Source organism: Topomyia yanbarensis, chromosome 3 (assembly GCF_030247195.1).
Source record: "Topomyia yanbarensis strain Yona2022 chromosome 3, ASM3024719v1, whole genome shotgun sequence".
Taxonomy (NCBI): Eukaryota; Metazoa; Arthropoda; class Insecta; order Diptera; family Culicidae; genus Topomyia; species Topomyia yanbarensis.
In genome coordinates this window covers 280,433,014-280,450,281 of record NC_080672.1, presented here as the reverse complement: position 1 = coordinate 280,450,281, position 17,268 = coordinate 280,433,014, and the positions used below count along the sequence as shown (strand labels likewise).

Genomic DNA, 17,268 nt, shown 5'->3' with positions numbered 1-17,268 from the left:
ACCAGCTACTCGAGAAGTAAAACAATTGCCTAAAGTGCCCTGCAAATGCACCTTACTAACATTAATCAAGCACAGTCATTCGTTTCGTGGAACAACATACAACACACCAATGAATGCGACTACGTTAACTACTGCATCCCTGTATATATATAGACAAAAACTCTAGAGAGGTGGTGACCATGGTGATCACAAAATTTATTTCAAGATACGGAGAAGTAGATTTCATAACTTCGAGGAACATTTTCCGGGGTGTTTTAACTCTTTTTTCTATGTTGAGAATATTTGCGAACAAACCAATTCCTTCGAATATAACCATTTTATGCAGATCAACCTAAAGGGACGTTTAATCAGACAACACTGCTCACTAGGGTGGGACAAAAATTGGATTCCAGCTCCGAGCAATTTTTAGATGCCATTTGGGTCCTAGAACAACTGTGCAAATTCTTAGCTCGATCCCAGAAACTATATTTTTGCGCCCACTATTTAAAGTTTACACGGGATTTTGTAAGGGAAAATTAACTTTTACAAAATAATTCCTACAGGAGTCGCCCATTAGTTTCTAAAAATAAATCGTTACGTGGCTTTTATAATAAATTTAACAAAGAAACACAGTCTCGAAAACCATGAAACGATCTGACGCTTGAGAGAAAAGTTATTAAGAAGAAACCGATTGATACTCTGATGATTGATAAAATATTTATTTTTCTAGCACCACTGCTGTTGGTTGTCCAATTGTACGCAATTTTGTTTTAATCCTCTCTTAATGTGTCTAAATCGTTTATCTATACTATTTGGCCACTTCGCAAGGTTTTGAGGGATAAATTGAGGATTTTTTTGTACATAATAAGAGAAAGTTAAAAATGTTGTATATAATTAGAACTTCAAAAATCTTCAGGGCATCAACCGGTTTTTGCTTAATAACTTTTTCCACAAGTATCAGATCGTTTTATAGTCTTCTAGACTTAGTTTCCTTGACAAATTTCCTATAAAAATCAGACACCTACTTATTTTTAGGAGGTAACGGGCGACTCTTGGAACAATTAATTTGCAAAAGACAATTTCCCCATACGAAATCCCATGTAAACTTTCAACAGTGGGCGCAAAAATATAGTTTCACCGATCGAACTAAAAATTTGCAGAGTTGTTCTGGGAGCTAAATGGGACCCAAAAAGTTACTCGGAGCGAATTTTTTTGTTCATATAATCATGTCCCACTCTACTGCTCACGTGCCCAGGCCAGATACCAATGTACAAATTCTGCAAAAAGACACTGCACTACGGAAAACCTTGTTTAAAGGCAGTGCCTACTACTATAATTATAAACAGCACAGGTTATTTTATGCCAAACCACAATCGGCTACAAAACTAATATCTACGGATCTGACAGGAACAAATATTCAACTGTTGTTACGGCATTTAATTAGTAAGGGACTGGAAGGTGAAGTATATTTTTCATTATTAAGAGCCATAGTAGTCAAGGGAGAGCAAGGAGTTGAAGGTAGAAAGTTTAGAAAAGCGTGGAAAGGGTCATGTTTACGCCGGAATCTGGCCAATACTCAAGCCCGAGAAAAGCATTGGAGAACAAATTCATCTATGCCACGGGTGGGAAATTATTAAATTTGGCCCACTGTCATCTAGTGTCGATTTTAGTGTTTAGTAATAATTTTCCAGTAATATGTTCACTTCAGCGTGAACAGGTCATATAAGCAAGCTTAGAGTTTCTCGGCGACTTAACCCTTTGTCTGCTACCGCAGGAGTCAGGCATTAGAAATACTAATCACCTGAGTCTGCGGCATGTCCGGACGAGCGTAAAGTAGCTTTGTACTTTATGCTGTCGAAACCGACAAAAAGTTAGCCCAAAGCTGCGACGATGGATCCACATCACGATAAATTTTTTTTTCATGATCAGTATTACCAAAAGTAGCCCTCTTACTACCAACATATTAGAATGTGAAATTCTAGCTATCTACAAGAATATCAGCATGTAATCACGATATAAGAAAGGAGTAAATCCCGCAAGCACATGTTGCATAACGTTTCGCATTTTATTTGGACAATCACCGAAAAACATTAATGACAAACAGACACCACGAAAAATTCGCTGTGAAATAGAGAATTGAACGTTATCGATTTTTTTAAATATAAGCAATGCTCCTCATAATCGGCTATCTGGAGTACAAGTTGCTTATTTGGCAAAAAAAAATATAATTTTCCGAAATTCTCGGCAGCCGGCTGCCCAGAGTAGTTTTTACATGATAATGCTATTAGCACACTCACTAACAAATCTTCGCTTCCCGTGATGCATGTGGAGATGCAGAGGATTCCTCCAACGACACGACGTACCACTTAATACAACATCCTGAAATAAAGTGCGTCCGAGTTATTCACCGCCAGTTACCAGCACATTGAGCTACCCCTCGATGCGAACCAAAAATAATATCTTCAGCAACACTTCTTTGTTTATTAGATTTTTAGTTGCTATAGTTGTATAGCAACCATGTTATGTTTATTTGAATATAAAATTTATATAGTCGGAGTCGGTATCGGAAACGGCATTGACGGAAAACCAGAGACCAAAGTTTGACAATAACTAGAAAAAAATATTCTGCAACTAGCCAATTCATTCGCTACGCCTTCTGAAAAAGAATCTCGACGCGTTTCTTCTGTAATCGATCCGTTCGCAACATCCTCTGATGAGATAATCACGAAGAAACTCGACCTGCTGCCATTTGTGTTGCTGCTTTGTAAGTTTTCTCTGCATAACTGGGGAATTGTATGTCAGATTCTGCAAGGAGATCAATGCGGCCGCGAAATAGACTTGAGGAGGTGGGTAATGATGCTACTGCGTTGGTGGACGGTAGTCGAAAAAAAACTCATTTTTTTCAGAAGCCGTCGTCGAGCTATTGTAGCTACCAAGAAACATGACTTGGCGGTGAGCTACTATCGGAATTTGCCAGTAATATGAGGTCGTTCCTGAGAAGTCCCAAGATTAACAACCTGACGAAGAAGCTTAGTTAGATGCCAATCTGATAAGTCAAGTAAACAAAGACGTCGAACTTTGATCGAAAAAAATTTACATGGATTTTTCATCCGAACAGACATCTGCTGACAGCTTCTTGGTAATTGCAATAAACATGCATATGATGGAGAAACGATGCGTTATAATGTAGATTTTATTCCTCACCTTTTGTGGATGTTTCGGTCTGGGAAATTATCACACAGTTCTCATAGCTGATAATATCCGACACAGTGTCCACGATCATGATTCGGACTTACGATACGAAGTAAACGTTAATAATATTTAGGAACTTAACACAAATGAGTTATCTGTAGGATTTGCTACTAAGTAATGCTTGGTTGGTATTGATATTTTATTTGATTGGCTGCCTTAAGAATTCACTGGGATTGGATGCTGTCAATTTCATCAGCGTTATGGTTTCTGTGGAGGTGTTTCGACATTTTCTACATATACCTGAAAACGGAAAAAGCAACTAGTCAAAATGATAAGTACACGGAAACAAATAGAAGCAGATACGTCTTTCATTAGGTAATCGTATGAGGCAGTTATCTTAAAAACATATACTAAGATTTATATTCATTTATATTGACCCTGGTTTGGCGGTTCCTGGAGTAAAAACCTGATATGCTCAGTTGTATGTTCTAACCCTTACCATTGAGGATTCTTCATGTTACGATTGTGCAATGCTCTTGTACGTTCAGAGTCGGCTACAGAATCTTTCTAAATAGAATTTCACTTTTCATAATTAAATGTACTAAACTAGATAAACTTATTTGAAATAAAGGTAAATAGAAGATTGTCGGGAACGACAAAACTTTTTTGGCTAGAGGTTTGACATCCGCTATTCCTCAGAATATAGGCGGTATGGTCTCGATGCAGCCACAAACGAAAACCTTAATAGTGGTCGCATTGGCAAAGTTTCCCTTAACAAAAAATCGTCTCGATGCTTCACGCGGTATTACTCCAACCCTTTTAATTATCGTAGTTGTGAACAATGAACGCTATGTGGTTATATATGGCGTTAAACATAACCAACCGGTAAACTTAGTACAGAGCTCGCGTGGTATGATGGATTAAAGGCAGATATTCTACGTCATGTTAGTATCAGTACTAGTTATCAAAATTGTTGAAAACGGTGGAAGCAGTTCCGTGACCATCTTATGAAATTTCGCGACTTCAGGTTGGCATTACGAAGGATTAGAATACATAGCTGTGGGTCTGAGAAAAAATTAAAGATTTCAAAAAATTCCAATCGAAATCTGTTTACTTAGATAAAGAAGATTCTAGCTTGATTATCGAAAGCGTAATACACCACGGCAGTTATTGTTTGATCTTGTTCGATTGATCGTTGGGCTCTTTGGTCTGGTTCAAGCTCCACTAATCAGCTGCGTATTGTGCCATTGTTTCATGCTTCTGATTCTTTTTTTTTTTTTCATTTTTCGTCACACATGTACTTGGGAAAAGCATCCGGCGTTTGTATAGTCAAAAATCTGATGATATCTGGTTGCTTTCCTGCTTGCATGTTTTTCCTTTTTACCGTAGCACCATGTCGGTATCGAAAAAAATATTAAGAATATTTAAATTACAATAGCGTATTCATCTATAAACTGTTAACATACCAGACTATATTTTGCACCAAAACATTCACGTTCACGCCGAGACCGAACAAATTTTCAACGTAACTAGGGGTTGCAGCAGTTGTTTTCAAAAAATAACAATAGATTGTTCAGTGTTGCTAGATTTATGCAGTTTCTAACTAAATATCATATTTGACAGTATCAGTTACCTGAGTCACTGAGGGGTAGTCAGATTTGTGATACAGTTTTGAATGCGAGTGTCTAGTCGTGTCGTTGATTCCTCAGTCTCTAGCAGCAACAAGTATCGGACTAATATGCAGGAATCAATATAGATTGCACAATGCGGCTCATCATACTAGCCCCAAGCATGTTGTTCCAATGAAAATTTTCCAATCTCAATTGGTTCTGATTAGTAACGGAGTAGCAACCACGGGCGATCTCTTATGCTTATGTTTATGCTATGCTTACATCCCTGACCGAAGCATTGAGATTCCTCTTAAACGCTTTCACTGCACGCTTGTGATCCTGATCACTAATAGAACATTTATTCTGACTGCATTTCTACTTCCGTTCGATACTTAGAGTATGGTAGTAACGTTTAATCGCACGACTCACCGTTGACTGCACAATTCCGAGTTGTTTTCCTTAGTTCCGATGAGAGAGTTGAGGATTTCCCAGGTGCTTGTCCAAAATCAATTCCCGACATTACTTTTCGGTTGATGCTATTTTTTCACAATTTTCTAAAATCTAAAACAGCATTACAAATACAGTGTAACCAATACACTCTAAACTATATTTACCCAAATTTTCAAGAGAAAATACCCAATGGGTTATTTTCTACAGCAGTTTTTCCTTGATGCTATTCGATGTGGGATACCATTTATACCTCTACACACAATTTCACCAAGTAACTACGGATCATTCGCACAGTGACTCTCAGGGCATGTAGACATTTTTTCAGTCAGTAAAGCGAAGCTAGATAAACCGCTTTCAAGGTTATCCTGAGCCTTCTCCGCCTTTTCGAGGTTTTGAAATCTTATCTTCTTTTGTGTGTACTCGTTCAAAGTTAGCAGCAGAGCAGTGGCAGTGTGTGTGTGTGTGTGTGTGTGTGTGTGTGTGTGTGATCTCCTCTTGGGTCCTTACTAGATTGATCCAAAGCGGAATTAATGAATTACTATGTTGTAACTCCACTTTGCTTGTTCAATATAGTGGTAATTGTTAGACGTCCCCTCCTCTTCTTCCCTATTTATCCTAACCTTATTAAGTGTCTCGTCCCTCGACTATATTACAATGCTTATTAAATTTTTAATGCATTACAACTAAATCATAGAGAGCAGACATTCAGGTTCGAACAAACATGTTTAAAATACTTGTTTTGTCCTTTGAACTAATATCCTCTAGAACGCTACGCCCCATACTGGCATATCCAAATATAATTATGACGGCCACTTGGACATTAGAGTGGGACATGGTTATATGAAAAAAATAAAATTTGGCTCCGAGTAACTTTTTGGGTCCCATTTAGCTCCCAGAACAACTCTGCAAATTTTTAGCTCGATCGGTGAAACTATATTTTTGCGCCCGCGGTTTAAAGTTTACATGGGATTTCGTATGGGAAAATTGTATTTTGCAAATTAATTCTTCCAAGAGTCGCCCGTTATCTCCTAAAAATAAATTGATATCTGATTTTTATAGGAAATTTGTCAAGGAAATAAAAACTAGAAGACTGCAAAACGATCTGATGCTTGTGGAAAAAGTTATTAAACAAAAACCGATTGATGCCCTGAAGATTGATGAAAATTTCACTTTTCATAGCATCACTGCTGCTGATGATCAAATTATATACAAAATTTTTAATTTTCTCTAATTATGTACAAAAGAAGCCTCAATTTATCCCTCGAAACTCTTGCGAAGTGGCCAAACAGTACAGATAATTGATTTAGACACATTTGGAGAAGATCAAATCAAAATTTCATGTAATTGGACTACCATAAGCAGTGGTGCTAGAAAAAATGAATATTTTACCAATCGTCAGAGCATCAATCGGTTTCAGCCTAATAACTTTTTTCTCAAGCGTCAGATCATTTCGTGATTTTCGAGACATTGTTTCTTTGTTAAATTTTCTATAAAAGCAATATAACGGTTTATTTTTAGGAAGCAATGGGCGACTTCTGGAGGAATTGTTTTGTGAAAGTTCATTTTCCCATACAAAATCCCATGTAAACTTCAAACAGCGGGCGCAAAAATATAGTTTCAGAGATGGGGCTAAAAATTTGCACAGTTGTTCTGGGACCCAAATGGTACCTAAAAAGTTGCTCGGAGCTGGAATGTAATTTTTGTCCCACCCTATTGGACATCAATCGTGCGATCCACTGTCAATTCAGTAAAACTCTCACACTAAATGGTATAACGTCAGAACCACGTCTGGTGGGAACGTTTTTTCAACTTTTACGCTTGAGACGCTAAATTGATGTTACTTCTCAGTTTTTCATAACTCTTGGGAGCTTGGCCTTATTCTCACTGCTCTGTCATCGATGTTACGTAATATTCGTTATGGAATATTGTTAAATGGTCGGATGATTAGAGAAGCACTCTTATGGAGGAGTACTTTTGGGGATCAAAAAATGCTATTCTTTCAATCGAATCAACCTCCCCTCGATACCAGGCATTGAAGTTGTCGGTTGCCAAACTAGAATTAGAGACATTGCTTCCACCTACATTAAATATTATTCAATTTAAAATTTAAATTAACGCGAAATTGGCTAAATGTCGGTCATTGATGTCTTCGAAGGTATTTAATAACGTAACAAGCCCATCCTTCTGATACTGCATGTCTAAAGATTCATCCCCCTAAAAGTGTGATATCTTTTGAGAGCTATTCATTGAAACACAATCTTCAAAATAATCATCAAACTATTAAAAAAAATATTGTTCTAGACCCCTCGATAGAATATTTCAAAGTTTAGATGAAAGAGGAGTATCTAAGCATTCGATTAGTGAGTACTTCAGTGATACTGATTGTTTTTGTTTAAATATTATTCTACCAGAGACACCATGATAACATTTAAGCCCTTTTCGAATTAGAATTAAGTCTTAAATTTGGCGCCCATAACTTTGCATTTTACGCAATGATGTTCGGTCTTCGGAAATTTGATGAATACAGTACCACCTAGTGCCAAATTATGAAACTGGTACTTTTCGCCATACACTTGATTATTTTTTCCCGTACAATCCATTAACCATTGTTTTTCTTCTCAACAAAGCAGCGGTAATTGGTGAGCACCTATATGATAAGATTATGTGATCGGTACATTTTGCCATAAATGTTTATTCCCCATTCATATATGATATCTGACGCACATCAATACGCTTATTGTTCATTCAGCCCCAAATCCGCCCGCCTACAGAGTGTTCTTTCTATACATGTACACCAGCATTCAGCTTAGTGTCATAGCAAGGTTCACATTTCTGATGGATCAACTCATCTCCCTACCAGTTGGATCATATTTATTCATATATGACCGAATAAAATATACACAATTTCACTGGGACACGACCACGACAGTTGTGTGCGATGCATTTCGTTCATTCCTATCAGAGAGCCATGGCTCAAAAGCTCTAAGCATATGCTATTCGATCAGTGGCGTAAGCAGAAAAACAACCAGCATCAGGGTTGACGATTTTCGAAACTATTTAAATTTAATGTAACTTTGGTGCAATATTAAATGTTCAGAAACTAGAACAATTCAGCAACGTTCTCAACGTATTCAACGAATCAGACAAATCATTTTCAAAATTACTAAATATAGTGATACTTATGTAAATTAGTTAGCATCAGCATTGGGAGGTATCTTAACCCTACAACCCTCCGACTTCCGCCTTCTAGCTACACCACTGCATTAAATGTATCTCATGCATTCTACCGTAAGAGCAGCACGCATTCGTCCGTCCCATTCAGGGAATATCACGTTGTCGTCGGTTCCGTGTGGTCCCAGTGGACAGGATATGCTGTTGACATGTTGTACGATAAGCTTCAGCCAGGAGAGCAGTGCAACTCAGCAGTGATTTTCATGTAGGTACGAGAAACCTACACTCGCACTCCCCAACTATACAGAACAGGACAATATTTGTGATGGATTTGCTTTCATCGCCACGTCGGAATGGGGTTGGCAAACAACTAGTCTCAGGAGGAGGTCTTTTTCAAGTCATTTTCAACATCAGCACGTACGTAGCTTTGAGATAAGGACCCTTCGCTACTGGTGGATTCTCAAGCTGTCTCGCCTCGGTAGCTGCACAAATCTACGAGCCGCACTTGGTGGGATTCCTAGGAGATGCACTATAGTTTCCTCTTGGCCACTCGGAAAATTGTGTTGAAAATCCTGTCTAGTATTCTAGAGAGGACAGTAACACACATTTAAACATTCTCGTCATATGAAGTCGACACTTTCGGTTAATTATTTTTTAAGCTCGTCTAATATGTGCTGAGGTTTAATTCTTACAAATTCTTTAACCCACAGTAGGAGAAATTAATTTTTTTTTATGTAACTTACTGTTGTCACTTTTTGCATTGAACGATAAGTGATGATTGAAAATTGATTGATTCAGAGTTCTCTCTCTTCTTCCTAGCATATCAAAAAAGAATATTACGGAAAATTTTGTGAAGATTGAACAGTTGTACGAATGAGAAAGTATCATGGATATTCTAGAATAATTTCTCTGACCAAAACAGTAACATTTTAATATCATAATCAGTTGGAAGCTTCTTAATTCATCATACCACCTCCGAATTCATTTAATTTTTAGATCGCTGAGAACCTAACAAAACAAATACAACAACACGTTTTCACATAATAAATCATCTCAGTAATTTCGATTGCATAGTTTACCGTAAAAGTTTTTGACAAAAGAATTCGGATCGTGGATGTTCAGAAAACACATTTCAATTAATAATGACACTTTTATCTTGTTTTTGACTAATTTGCGGTTTGTCTTAAAAAATTTTTTTTTTCGCAATATTTAAACGCCGATAAAAGTGTTAGTTAAAAACGTATATAGGGGGATGGTTTATTTCACCCTATTTTCACCCCTTCCCACTTTCGACTAGCTTCTAATTGAAGCTATATTATCACTACCCTTTCACACAATAATGTATCATAAGTACATATTTAACAAACATCACACAATATTTGGCATGAACGAAAAGAAATTATCATCACCGCATGAATACAATTCCTGCCACATTGGCATTCACCGCATTGAACAAAGACTTGATTGAATTAGAATGCGTTAAAAATGCTAAATAAATTACATAATGGAAAAAGTTACCCAAAATTGACTCCCTCTCCCCCCATGTAACAAATTGTCACAAATTTCTCTATCCCCCTACCCGCATAAATAAGAACAATAAACGGATAATTTGTATTATTGTTTTTTTCACAATTCGACATATTGTGATTCGACAATAAACACGCCACACCGTAAATTGTTTCCGTCATTTGGACTGTTGTTTTCAGCCGGATAACAATTTGGGGAATATGGCGTTAGGTTTTGTTACAATAAAAAAGACGATTTTTTTCGAACAGTTTTTTCGTGGACTATACATGTACAATACCACAAATTAAGCGACTATTCCGAGTTTATACTATTTCTTATATAGTTCAAACATAGTTTTCTAGCGAAATACTATACAAATAAAACGTATAAATCAACGGTAGAATTTTGACGAACAATATTGGAAATAGTTAGGGTATGTTTTTGTTGTTATACTGATCATGTCCACCATTGGTTACTATAATGCAACAATAGCACTTATTGCGAAAACAAATTTCGATTAAAATGATCAATTTAGCAGAAGCATAAGCATAAGCATAAGAGATCGCCCGTAGTTGCTACTCTGTTATTGACCAGAACCAAATTAGGTTGCAAAATGTTCATTGGAACAACATGCTTGGGACTAACATGATGAGCCACATTGTACAATCTATTCTGATCCCTGCATGCTGATCAATACCGACGCCGGTCACGTCCGAATGCAGATCTTCTGGGATAGGAAGGAATGTTAGTCCGATACATGTTGCTACTAGAGACCGAGGAATCCTCTGCATCTCCAAATGTATCACGGGAATGGGAGAGTTGTTAGTAAATGTGCCAATAGCGTTACCATGTAATAATTGCTCTGGGCAGCCGACTGCCGAGAATTTGGGAAATTTATCATTTGTTGTATTAATACGATTAGCAAAATAAGCAACTTGAACTCCGAAAAGCCGGCTATAAGGAGCACTGCTTATATTTCTTAATAATATTCAATCACGCGACGAAATTTTTCGTGGTTTCTGTCGTGTCGGTGCTGATTTTACCCGGTAGGGCATTGCAAAAAAAATTTTTTTTTGAATTCTCGAAGGCCCCCCTCTCATATTGTGACAAATGTCAAAGTAAGCTCAGATGCCAAATTTCACATCATTTCACAGTGGTTTTTTTGCCAAAAACACGCGATTAATTATTTACACAAAAACGGTCAAGTTTAGATCAATAATGTCTTCTGAAAGTTTTATCAGTATTTCAAGACCTTTCTTCTGGTTTAGTACATTGAGTGATTAATCTCCCTAAAAGTGAGATATTTTTCTTATTTTTTTTAAATGAATAGATAATGAGATCATATGTTCTGCAATGTTATAAAGCTACTTTTTGCGAACAACTTTTCTTAAGAGTCTAAAATTGTATATTCAATACTTGTGAAGTTATAGTGCCTTGTTTGTGGATGACCCCTTAAAATCATTTTTTTAATATAACTTTTTTGGTATCGTACCTATGAATTTAGAATGTTCTACAAAGTTATTTGCGTCAATGCCACCCGCAACTCTTTATAAGAACGTTTTGTTCTAGCTCTTCTATCTTCGAAGTTATTTAGCAATTTTTGAAAAAAATAGTGCTATTTCCAACGGCAATAACTTTTGAACGGGCAACCAGCTATAGTTATAAACATTAGTACAACAAATGAACTACAAAATCCAATTTATTTCATTTGTCTACTGTTGTCTCCGGTTCTGTTATGGGCGGTTTAGGAAGTGCTTTCCGCTGCTTAGTATGCATTTTTCATTAAGTGGAATTGTTCATCTGTTCCTCGCTGGATTCTCTTTTTACGTATGCGTGTGCGGGAAAGAAATTGAGAGAGAGAGAAAGAGAGGGAGAGAGAGAACAAGAGAGAGAGAAAGAAAGAGAGAGAAAAAGAGAGAGATTGGAGAGAACCGGAGCAGAAAAATCATTAAAAATAGGGGACTTTGGGGCCAAAATGACCCAGTACCCCATTTTCCCGTATTTTTCTAGAAACAAAAATTTCTTCATTCAAATACTAAGATTATTTCCTTTCAAAAGAGGTATGAATTGTAATTTTCTGATTGCTACTTCAAAAGTTATAGCATTTAATGTATTTTTCCTCCATATTTTCGCATAGTACCGATTTCAAAAAATTTCAAGCGAAGTGGGCGTGGGTCTAAAATTGTCCAAATGATGTGAAATTTGGCATCTGAGCTTACTTTGACATTTGTCACAATATAAGAGGGGGGGCCTTTGAGAATTCAAAAAAAATGTTTTTTTGCAATGCCCTATTACCCGGCGATCGTTTGAATAAAATGAGGAATCTTATACAGAAGGTTCATCAGATTCTCGTTTAGTTTTTGGTTGTTTTTAAACTCTGGGTAGCCGGCTACCGAGAGTATCCTATGTTTTCTAAACAAAAGAAATTTCAACTCCACACAGCCGATCGTGGGAGTATTGCATAGAAAAGCTAATCTTATCTGCAAAATAGGCCGGATCACTATTTATTGCGACATTATTTAGAATAATTTCGCTATACCTTCTCCACAATACATATTTTGGGTTGCAAACTACCGAGTGATAACACGTTATACAGACAAAGAGTTATGATAGCTCGAGATGTTATTAATCAACGAAAGTATTTCCTATTTCTAATATTGGATTATTTGTGAAATACACGTATACGAACGATTATATCGAACATTAAAGGGAAATACAGAGGATCGTTAACTTGATGCACGGGCTTGTCACCAATAACGGAACTTGGAATTAGATTCATTAAAACAGACGCGGCGAATTTTCAGTACGTATTGACCCGCGATCATCGATACTAGTCAAATTAAAGCCTTATTAGAGCTGATTTCTCAACTATTCATTTTTACGGTATTGTTTTCTCCGCTATATCTGTTCGCACCCTCTCATTCTGCTACTATTGGCAGAAGGCTGATAGCACCCAGTCGTCGCCGGTCTAAGGACCAAATGCCATCAATAGACTTAGATTCACGTGGAGGCATGAGATAGAATTGAAAGCTAATCAATGAACATGACACCAAAACACTTATTCTTCGTGCTGACATAACTGAAGGTAACTGCTCACCGGTCCCCGATCCCTCTCGCGAACCGTCAATTCTCAAACCTTTTAAATTGATTGGAGTCATCATTCCACTCAAACAAGGCCATGTGCCTTCCCTAAGCACAATGAATGCTCTTTGGATCAGTTCCCCCGTTGGTAAAACAAACCCTAAAGAAACATAAAAATTAGACTGCTCAGTCCAAAGAAAAGTCTGCCGACCGACAGACACGTGTTCCCTCACAGTGCCATCACATCAACGAACACCCAAAATTTACATGCGACAAAACATCTGCAATCCCGAATATTAAAGAATCAAAACCTCTACTCATTCGCAATAAAATAAAAAAGCAAAAAAACAAGGCGGCTCATTTCCAAAGATAGCACCGCCCATGAAACACCCAATAAAAAAGGGGACAAGGAACGCGGACGAAATTGGCTGAGCATCGACTGGCTGGTTTGCCACCTATTTTTCGGGCGAAGAATTTTGGGGCGACACCTGGTAGTCGCTAGTCGCTGGTGAAACGCCAATCATTTGAATTTGCTAATTTTTTTTTGCCGTATCTTTTTTCAGTTTTCGGATTGAACTTTTTTTCTCTGAAAAAACATTTTTAACTATTTTAGAATTTACACTGTGTTTCTAGATGTTTTCTGTGCACTTTTATTGTCCTTGCATCGGGAATCGACGGGCCGTAATGCGAAGAAAATATATTTTTTCATTTGCCGGAATTCGATTTTCACAAACTGTCACCACTCGTGTCACTCAAAAATATGCCGAAAATGCTTTTATAAGCCACTTCACTTTGTATAATCGTTAAATTGCACCCTTATTGACACTTTCGATTACCGGGAGGCAGTAAACTGCGCCGAAAATGATGAAAATTAACCGACTCGAAGGGAGCTCTAAAAGAGTCAACCGCTCGCGACGAAGATACACCCTTTTCCCTAAAATGATCAATTTAGCAGAAGCGTGCAAAAACTACTTTATCGACGCTGTCAAAAGGATAGGCAAAAGTAAAGAACCTTATAATGTTGATATTTTCCACATAGTTTGTCACATTTGTAACGCTCGCTTCAACTCTTTTTGATTTGATTACCTGCCATCTGGAATGTGTTGACATCAGTGGTACTGCCGCTTTATCCAATTGAGCTATTTCCGTTATCGAGCAAAGAACACAATTTTCTTCATATCATTGTGAGCCCCTCCCGTTATCTTGAGCTGGGCAAATCGGAATTAGCTAGTACCGATAATTATGAGTGACATAATGAATAACCATGACCATAGGAGAATAAAAACATACCATATCGCATATGATTGAAACAACCATACAGGATGTGAACTTGATCAAATATATTTGATTAATTTGAGTTGTTAATTTTATGTCCAACAGAAAGAAGTTATCATCAGGTAGTACAGTAGTACCTTAGATTGTACCATTATTTTGCCTTAATAATTCATCAATTTTTTGTTCTTTTGCCATAACAAAAAATATGTGCTTAACATTATGATCATTTATTTTAGCAACCCCGCATAGCTAAAAACCATTTGACATAGTCCAAACAATAAACCTGTATTGTGGGATACAGTAACCATTAAAGGGGTTACTTTTATAATGTTCTTACAATGTAAACGTAGATTTTATTCAATGAGTATAACAATAGTTCTACCATATCCTCAATAGTAACGACGAATAGAATGGTTAAACTATAGTGAAACATTATCCAGTATCATATGTGATATTATACATGTTGATGGCTATGTTAATGGTTCGAATGTTAAACAAACAATTTCTGATATGGTTTCGCTAGTAAGCAAAACATTAAATAGACATTATGTGGGATTGTTGAAATATATTATAATGTACAGTGACATCCTCTCGTGTAAATATTTAGAACATAAAGCTTATTATTTCTATTGCTATCATTTACATAAGGTTGGCCGAAATATTTTTGCAAATTGAGTGAACTACGTATTACCTGGGATTGAACTAATATCTGATATTGTAAACATTTAGAGTACTTATGCAAATGGTTGCAATAGAAATAATAAATTTATGTTCTAAAGAAGGGCTCCTAGCATAATACAATATGTTACAACAATTTCACATAAGGTCTATTTGCTGTATTGTTAATAAGCGAAGCCATTTCAGATATTGTTTGTTTAACATTCGAACCATTAACATGACCATTAACATAACCATCGACGTGTACAATATCACATATGGTTACAGTACTGGACATTGTTATTTTATAATTTAACCATTCAATTCGTCGTTACTATTGGGGATATTGTTGAACTATTTTTATATTCAATGAATAAAATCAAAGTTCAAATTGTAGAAACAATACAAAAGTATCAGCTCTAATGGTTACTATATCCCATAATATAGGTTTATTGTTCGGACTATGTGACAAATGGTTTTTAACTATGCGGGTTCCCCTATTACGAAACAAAGTCTTTGATAATTTTTTTCTTCAGTAAAAACATGTTACATAACGTTCTAGCTTACTCGTAAAAATACGGATTTTTTCTTGAAAAATAGAAATTTTTATTTAAAATGAGTAAAGAAACCCCTTAATTGAAAATTTATTTCGAAAACTCAACATAGGTATTTTTTGAATAGAATGTGTATGCAAAAGTTTGAAAGAAATCGGTTAAGTAGTTTTTGAATGGCAGGTAACACTGCAAATTATGTTTTTTTCCAGAGACGTTCTACAAAAAGCTTCGTCACTGAGTCATTTGTCGTTATTTTTGTATAGAAAAATTACACAATGTTATTGAAATGATACACTATACTGTACAAAAGTTTTGATCAATTTGCTTCACGCAAAGTTTAAAAAACCGCAAAAAGAGTTTTTTTCACGCTGAAGCCATTATCCTCCTTAAAAACAATATGTTTTCTTTTAATTTAGGAACTTCACTCTTTATAATTGTATGTAGTGCACAAAATCATCAGCAAAATACTAGAATAATGATCAGGGCCGGCGTTACACTTTTAGCACGAGTGGGTAGTAAGCATAGGGTGAGGGTAATAGAACAAGGATTTGTCTCATTTTCGCAATACACACGCTTGCATTACATTTACATTAAATCACTTGCAGTGTGTTTGTGTAAATGAAGTTGTTGTGCATCAAAATTTTCAAAAGTGTGCCCGAGATACATACGTGGCAGATTTCAAATTTAAGAAAATGTCCAGATTTTCGAGTGGGTAATTACCCACTCGGTTATTTTCGAGTGGGTAGTACTACCCATACTACTCACGCTATCCGCCGGCCCTGATAATGATCAACCAAAGCGTTGTGACTACTTGATACTGATGGTTGGTTACAATTCCTAGATTCCCTCGATAATATCAATATTGATCGAAGAGAAAAGAAAAATCTATTAACCTTACCCGTTTTTTATCAATAGTATACTTTCAAAGTAAAATATGGCACGCAAAGTATATGCATTGGCGTATACCGTTATCTATAGCAAGGGAGGGCGTATTACTTTTATGCTTCTATGGAAGTTACATAGCGGTCAAGCTACTGGATTTGATCTAAATGCTATGCCTGTTTTTCTGTGATACTTTCGTGTTTCATATGCTCTATATGTAATCTGGTAAATTTGGAAATACAGGAATTTGAAACCACTTGCCTTGGCAAAACACTAACTTTAACGTTTTGGTCACTTCTTTGTTCCTGGGGATCTTCTAATTGCGTTGAATTCATGAGTTCCCTTGCATTCTTCTCCTGATTACACTTGTGGTTGTATCAACAGAATGCAGTGCATTTATATACACGCTCCCACGGGACATAAACATTATTCATGGCAAACACACATCTTCTACATATCTACATGGCATTCAGCGAAGAATAGGCCAGCCACGGCAAGTGCATCTTCATATGACGTGCATATCCTCTTCTGCAGTGGAACCGAGATGCACTATGGTCCCAAAGCTGCAATTAGAAAGGCAAAAATATCTATCGCAAAATAGTTTGTTTCAGATCTATAATGTCTTCGGACAAGTCCCTTATTGTTTTTGTCCGATCTTTTGCGTAGGCGGCTCCAGCCGATTGGCAAAGGGGGGGGGGCACATCCTTCTGACAAAAAAGTGTTGAATTTTGGAAACTTATTTCTTAACACGATTTGTATTTACAGATATACGAATAAATAGACGAATCACATCATCCTTGAATGCAATCACTATTCTTTTTTCTTTACTAATCGTCAGAGAGTCCATTTCGCTATTGATTTTGTTAACATAAACAACACGTGGTGAAAGTTTTTGTTTTCCAGATAGTCAA

At 36.6% G+C, this 17,268-nt stretch overlaps 1 long non-coding RNA gene across 1 annotated transcript; it reads left to right on the top strand.

The window, feature by feature from the left end:
- The first annotated feature begins 2,564 nt into the window (after positions 1-2,564).
- LOC131693446 (uncharacterized) lies at positions 2,565-3,658 on the top strand. The gene is made up of 3 exons (XR_009306254.1): positions 2,565-2,825; positions 2,886-3,037; positions 3,098-3,658. It is a non-coding gene; the product is annotated as an uncharacterized LOC131693446 (long non-coding RNA).
- The last annotated feature ends 13,610 nt before the right edge of the window (positions 3,659-17,268 follow it).